This window comes from Camelus ferus, chromosome 3 (genome assembly GCF_009834535.1).
Source record: "Camelus ferus isolate YT-003-E chromosome 3, BCGSAC_Cfer_1.0, whole genome shotgun sequence".
Lineage (NCBI taxonomy): Eukaryota > Metazoa > Chordata > Mammalia > Artiodactyla > Camelidae > Camelus > Camelus ferus.
In genome coordinates, this window is record NC_045698.1 from 12,039,338 (window position 1) to 12,046,634 (window position 7,297).

At 43.8% G+C, this 7,297-nt stretch overlaps 1 protein-coding gene across 1 annotated transcript in view; it reads right to left on the bottom strand.

The window, feature by feature from the left end:
- Nucleotides 1-7,297, bottom strand: part of RETREG1 (reticulophagy regulator 1) — a 121,843-nt gene that overhangs the window by 36,522 nt on the left and 78,024 nt on the right. The gene's annotated exons all lie outside the window — the stretch shown is intronic.

A 7,297-nucleotide genomic window follows, 5' to 3' on the forward strand; every position in this document is an offset into this window, starting at 1 on the left:
TTTTCAGGTGCCGAATCTGGGTTCCAGCAAAGTTAGATGACCTCCTGGTGTCAGAGCCTTCAGTGCTGAGGGCTCTTTTCATTCCTGCAGAAGAACAGACAGCAGAGACCATCCATTCTGGCAAGTCCAACACAGTTTAAGTTTTCTTATACCCGTACTCCTTCAAAATCTGCACATGCTTAATTTTAGTAATATTTAAGTGAGCATTTTTATTTTCTTTTGCAGTGTAATGTCATACAGTATGGGCTAAGAAAATAATTGTCATTTCAAAGTTAAATGGCTACTTTCAATATGACAATGCATATATGTATACGCATGACTGGGACATTGTGCTGTACACCAGAAGTGGACACATTGTAACTGACGGTACTTGAATAAAAAACAATAAAAAATTTTTTTTAATTAAAAGAAAATTTTAATGGCCACTTTTCTTAATGTCCTTTTTTCTCTTGACACAGTCATTGGTCTAAGAGTTTTGTTTTTGTTTTTGTTTTTGTTTTTTTCCATTTCTCCTCCAGCAGCACTGACTGAGGCTCTGGAACTTGCAGAGACAATGAGAGGGACCTTTCCTCTCTTGGAGGTTACAGGACAATACTAGCATGCATGGTTAAAAAATGGGGGTGGGTGGTTGTGAGTGGAGACAAAATGACTATGGGAGGTAGATAATTAATTCTCTGCTAAGCTGAACTAACAGAATTCTTGCTGAAGGCAGGCCGGGGGTCAGGTGTTACCCGGGGGATGGTGAGACATGAGGGATTTGTGGTTAGCTGCTAAGGGTGATCAAACACCAAGGGTGGAGGATTCTCCGTAAACTGACTTGACAAGTTTCTTGGTAAAACTGGATCCTGAGGACATACGCAAGGACAGAGCCTAGCTGAAAAAGAGCTCAGAGGAGCCAGACTAGAGTTTGGTCAAAGAGAGAGTCTTTGTCACCTCGTAAGAACAAGGCACATCTTGATTTTGTGTAGCACTCAGTGGACCCTTCAGATCTGCACGGTCCAATATGGTAGCCACTAGCCACACCTGGCTACTGAGCACTTAAAATGTGGCTAGTTTGGAATTTAGGATGGAATAGGAAAAAAAGAATGTTTTCTGCTTGATGATTTTGTGTTAGGAAAACTCAAAACTGCAAATCTATAGCCAAGTTATTTTGGAATATTTCCCTCTTTCCCCTCTTTGTTTTTTGTGTGTTTTTTTTTTAATTCTCAAGAATATGTAAGAACTTACTTCACTTATCTGCCCTTCAAAGCAAATTTCAATGAAATTGGTTCCACTGAGATGACTCTGCATTCTTAGTATAGACAGTATTTGAATAAAGTTGCTCAATTAAAAAAAGGAACTATCTCATCACCTATGTTTATATTGATTACATGTTGAAATTATTTTGGGTATTTTGGTTAAAAAAATCATCAGAACATCCCTGAGAAGAGTCCACTGAGCATTTTCTCCCTCAATACTCAGCCTCTGCTATTCTCCACTAAAACCCTCTCCCATCTTCGCTTCCCTTCAGCCTCTGAAGACAAGACCCCATAAGGAACTTCTTCAAGGCCAGGCTGTATCCCAAGTTCTTCATTCCTCCCCTCCTCTCATCTCCAGTGTGTAGCATCAAGTGTCCCATCCTCTTCTCACCAGTTCCTGACCCTCCCAAATTCTACTTCCCCTCAGCCCACAGAAGTACCCAGGCCTTTTCCAGAAATCCCACCCCGACCACAATCTCCTTCTAGTCCCTAATCTCTGTCTTGTGCCCTTTACAACCAAAGGTCCTAACCAGTAGTCTGTGGCCAACTCACTCCTCACCAATTACAACCTACTTCTGGCCCACACTGCTCTTCAAACACAGCGGATACTTACTGTCCATCTAGTCTACCTGCTCTCCAGTGGCCCGGCCCTGCTGCCCACTCTCTTTGTCTTGATGCTCTCTCCATCCTTGGCTGGAAGACTCCACTTTCTGTGCTCAGCCCCACCCCTTTCAACATCAACATCCCTTCTTGGTTCCTTTAGGTGTCCCTCTGCTAACCAGCTCTTAAAGCTTGGTGATCTGCAGGGCCGAGCTTCCTAAACCTCAAACAGTACGGAGGAGTGGGCCCCACCCTCACTCACTCCCATCAGTGTGGGATGGGCTGTGAATCTGTTCCCAGATGGGGCTGCTGCTGCTGCTGCTGCCGGTGGGGGAACCACTCTTCGAGAGCACAGTCCTGGCGTTCTAACACTGGCCATCTTCCTTTTCATGCTACACAATCTCTCTAAGAAATCTCTCTGTTCCTGGAATTTCAACTCTCACCTCTGTGCCCAAATCTCTATTCCTAGTCATACACTCTCCAGAACTCCAAACCTACACAGATGGTCCTCAACTTATAATTTTTCGCCATCATGACAGTGTGAAAGAGAGATGCACTCAGGAGAAACCGTACTTGGAATTTTGAATTTCGAGCTTTTCGCGATCTAGCAAAATGTAGTACAACACTCTCTGGTGACGCTGCAGCGCCCAGTCGGCCATGTGATCAGGAGGGAGAACAACCAATACGCTTACAGCCATCCTGATGTTCACTTCCAGTACAGTGTTCAGTACATGAGCTATTCAACACTTTATTATAACGCAGGCTTTGTGTTGGATGATGGTGCCCAACTGGAGGCTCATGGAAGTGTCCTGAGCACGTTTAAGGTGGTCTCGGCTAAGCTGTGATGTTCAGCAGGTTAGGTGTATTGAATGCATTTCTGACTTATGATGTTTTCATCTTATGATGGGTTTGTCAGGACACAACCCCATCTTAAACCCAGGAGGATCTGTAGCTCCTGTCACCCACTAGCTGTGGTACACCAGAGCTGCCTCTGACTTGCTCATGAAAAAAACTCTTAACATCTCTTCCCACACCATGCTCAGTGCTGTGAAGGAGTTTGTTTGCAATCAGCCGTGGCATGGAAATTGGCAAAAGCTGCAAATCAACAACCTATCCCCTGCCCACCCAGAGCCAGCTGTTACATATGTACCCACACACCAGTGACTGCTAGATACCCTGACCTGTGTTCAATTAGTTAAATAAGGAGGCCGTTAGATCGAGGTGGTTCTAACCTTAGAAGCCAGCGTAAGCAAAGCAAAACCTGAGCCCATAAATGCCGCAAGGTTAAGAAACCGAAAGATAAGGACAATCCATCACAAACAGCCAGCCAGGGTTTCCCAAGTACGGGCAGCCACAGAGGACACAGCCAATCGAATGATTTTCTTGCTTTGCTTCCGAGCTTTCTCTATAAACGTCTTGCCCCTGGCTCCAGTCAGTGGAGCATCCTACCCTCTCTTCTGGTTTGGTGCCACCAGATTCAAACTGATTTCTGCTCAATATACCTTTAAAGTTTTTAGCATGCCTGTTTATCTTTCAATACTTGGAAGTCCCACAAATATCTCCAAAAACGAGTCCAGAGCAGATGCACCGTCTCTTAGAAACCTGTTCTTCCCTTATCCTCCCCTATTTCGTCTCTTTTTCTTTCTTTGGGAAAAAATAATTTCTCACATCACTCTCAATCCCACGTTCTGAGGCATTTTCTTCATAGAATTTAGCAGTATCTCAGTTGATCTTCACTACTTGCTGACACATCACTATCTGAATCCCTCCCTCCCACGAGAAGGTACACAGGGACCTTATCTTCTTGTTCATTATCATCTCCCAACAATTGTACAGAGCGTGGTAGAGCTAGCTCCTAGAACAGCTCATACGCCTATTATTTAAGGGTGATATTCTTAGTTAATATTAATTACATCAGTAAGTGAAGAAATGCTCCAAATGGTCAACATAGGCAAAAACATGGGAGCTATATTCATGCTTCCCTCTTCCTCACCAGCCGGAGAAGACACTCACCAAGTGCCACCAACTCTCACACACTGAGCTGTCTTTGTAACCACTCTTGTGACTGTGCCTGCTGTGGTTGCTGTCTTCATTCCGTCCAGTATCATCTGTTTCCCATGCTAGGGGCCACCAAACGTTTGTGCTCAAGCACCCCAGCTGGATACACTATCCAACAATATTGTGCATTTATAAATTACACACATATATATTTTCAGAGTACATATATGACTTGAAAATACTTTATGTACTTCATAAATCATACATAAAAGAAAAACATGTAGAGAGAAAATAAATACAAGTATACTTTATAATTGCAAAAGAAAAAAGACCCTAGAGGTCTATCAATGAGAGGTTAATTAAATCATGGTGCAAAGAAATCCTACGCTAAAAAGGATGAGACATATTATAAAAGTCTTTCCATTATATAGCTAGCTTTAAAAAAAAAAGAGACTAGAAAACAAAATGCAAAGTATCCCACTGATGTAAAAATATACATTTATTATACACGGATGAAAATAATCTGAACAAAGATAGGTCTGAAGAAAGGGGAAATAGGACAAGAGGAAGTGGGGGAAGGGGGAGGGGAAGGGAAAGTGCTTCAAAGGGTCTACACAGAGGCATTAATTGTGGTTTTCTTTTCTGGCTTAAGAAAATAATGAATATTTTCTATTCTATTCTTTTTGCCTGTCTCTATTTTCTACTTTTCAGCAACAAATACAAATTACTCTTATGAGAAAAAAAAGTTCTTAAAACATGAAAAAGAAAAAAGGTTACTTTTAAATGGAAGGGGAAAACTTTCTGTGGCTTCCTGTCACAAAAGGGAAAAAATAAAAAAACCCTCTATTCTTTCACTTGGGAAACAAGGTCTTCAGGAGCGCATGCTGCCCCCGGCGGGCTCAGGATTTTTTCCCTCAAGCCAGACCAGGAAGAGCTTCCGTCTTCAAGGAGCTGACCGCTTGGAAGAAGAAGACATGTGCTGGCTGAAAGAATGAGAGAAAGAAAGCAGGAGCCAGCCCTCCCTCCACCCACTGACTGGAGAGGGTAAGAACCTCCCATACCCGACCAAAGACTCCCGGTGTCGCCAACACAGAATTTGTTTCTCGTGAAAATTCACAGTGTACATGATGCATTTTGCAAAAGTGGAATAAGGGTGTAAACTAGTGGAAACCCAGAGCTGCACAGGATACAGCTGGAAAACTATGACCGAGATCATCTGGATGGTCAGTCTTCTTCTTATTAATAATTAGTATCAGCCCAGTTACCCATTTTAGCCTTTTATCTTTTTTAAGCTTAGTGTTATGGAGAGTTTTCCTCAAATTTATTTTCATCCAAACACAGCTGGCACTCTAAAACCAACACAGAGTCTCTGAAGTCCTGCCAGCTTTCTGGTCAACCTCCTCCCTCCTTTTCCTGCAGGTACCACCATAGCCACCCTACTTTCCAGCCCGGGACAGTCCCCGGTTGCATCTCTTGTCCTGGTATAATTAATAACAGACTCTTTTCACTCTCATCCGTGTACCCCATTTAGGCCATCAATTGTAGGATAACCCAATATATTACCAATTTCTTACCCTTATTTGTCAGAACTTCCATTTTGCTAATTTATGCTGGATTGTTGTTTTGATTATCACATAATTTATTATGGTCTCAGCAGGTACCCTCAGATGGAGCCAGATCTTTGCCACAGATGATTCTGTTTAGTTAGTGAGTGCTTCTCATACCTTCCAATCCAGTCCACGCCACATCCATCATCTGAATGGCCATCATGAATTGAACTATGTCCCCCCTTTAAAAAGATACTGATGGAGCAAACTTGTCTGGAAAGTGTGGTTTGGACACTTATGGATGCAGCCGCCCCAGGGATGCTGGAGAAGCCAGCCAGCCTGGTGGAGGTGAAAAGGCCCAGAGAGGAAGGACCAAAATATGGGAGAAGAGTCAGCAAACGGCAGAAGGGGAAAGGGGGTGAAGGAGTGGGAAGAAGTGGGGGGCAGAGGCTAGCAGGCAGCACCAAGAAAGACACAGCATCCTCCAAGTGATGTGTCCTGTGACAGCCACGTCTTTGTCACGCTGATCTCTGTGTATGTGTATTTTTTAAACAGAAGTATAGTTGATTTACAATGTTAAGTTAGTTTCTGGTGTACAGCAAAGTGATTCAGTTACACATATACACAGTCTTTTTCAGATTCTTTTCCGTTATAGGTTATTACAAGACATTGAATAGAGTTCCCTGTGCCCTACTGTAGGTCCTTGTTTCTTATGTTTCCTAATGAAAGATCATTACATATTGTTAAATTTTTAATTGTGATACTTAGGAGTTAAGGACCCCCTGAATCCACAAAGCAAAGTGTACACCCTGCAAATAACCCACTTGCCGACTTATTCAGTGGGTTCACAGTGGGGTCACAGCGGGTGGAGGGGAGCAGGAAGGGACAGGGAACCCGGAGCACAGGAGTAGCCTCGGGAAATGTGGGGAGGAAGAGGCCATCTGGCAACGGCTTAAGGAAGCGAGGAGGAAAGGGCTCCGTGAAACAAGCCAGGTGTTCGGACCTCAGGAGTCACATCACCCGACGTCACTGGCTTGGTCTGTGTGTCTTGCATCCACTGAGACCCATTTCACTGCACTGCACAGGGTCTCTACAGACTTGTCTGAGACCCATGTCCGAGGGCCTGTTGTCACTGGTGACCGGTCTCACTCCCACCGGCCCTCATGCCTTCTCTCCTCAAAACGCTGTTGACATGCCTCCATATCAAGGGGATTTCTCTCTCTCTTTTTACCTCTTCTCCCTCTCATCCTTCCTAACCCCCTCTCACCACCCACCTTCCCCCAAAAATCTATAAAAGTCCAGCAAGAGTATAGACACTGGTAGACATCAAATTCCCAAGGTGCCAAACGTCACGCTTCCCTCCACAGAATAATCCTGAACAATGATAATCCTGTTTCTGAACAATCTTGCTTGCTTGCTTGATTTAAAGCTCTCTTCTAAGGCTCCCTGTGTATTTCAGGGGTGGAGGTCCTTGACAGAGAATCTGTGGTTCCAAGAAAGTGAGAACAAATGGCCGCAGCAGAGGAAGAAGTCGGGCCGATCTCACTGCTCTCAGTAAACATAAGGAAATGGAAAATTTCTAAGGCCACGGATCGTGGAGACAGAGGTCTTTGTGGACGGCAAAGACCGGAGGGACTCAAACAAGAGCGGCAGGCAGCTCAAACCGAACCTTATCTCTTTCACTTAAAAATACAGGGCAAAACAGAGGGCAACCTTAGCCTAGGTTTACCTGCGGATTATGTAATACTTTTGTTATATGTTAATCTTCCTTATCACATGTTGCTTATGTCTGTGTTAAAAAGTATCTTTTCATTCCTTAAATAGCACCTGATAAGATGCTTCTTGGCTATCCATTTACCCAGTGTTTTGTGGAGAAGCCAAACTGAAATGGAGACTTTCCAGCTCAACAACCCC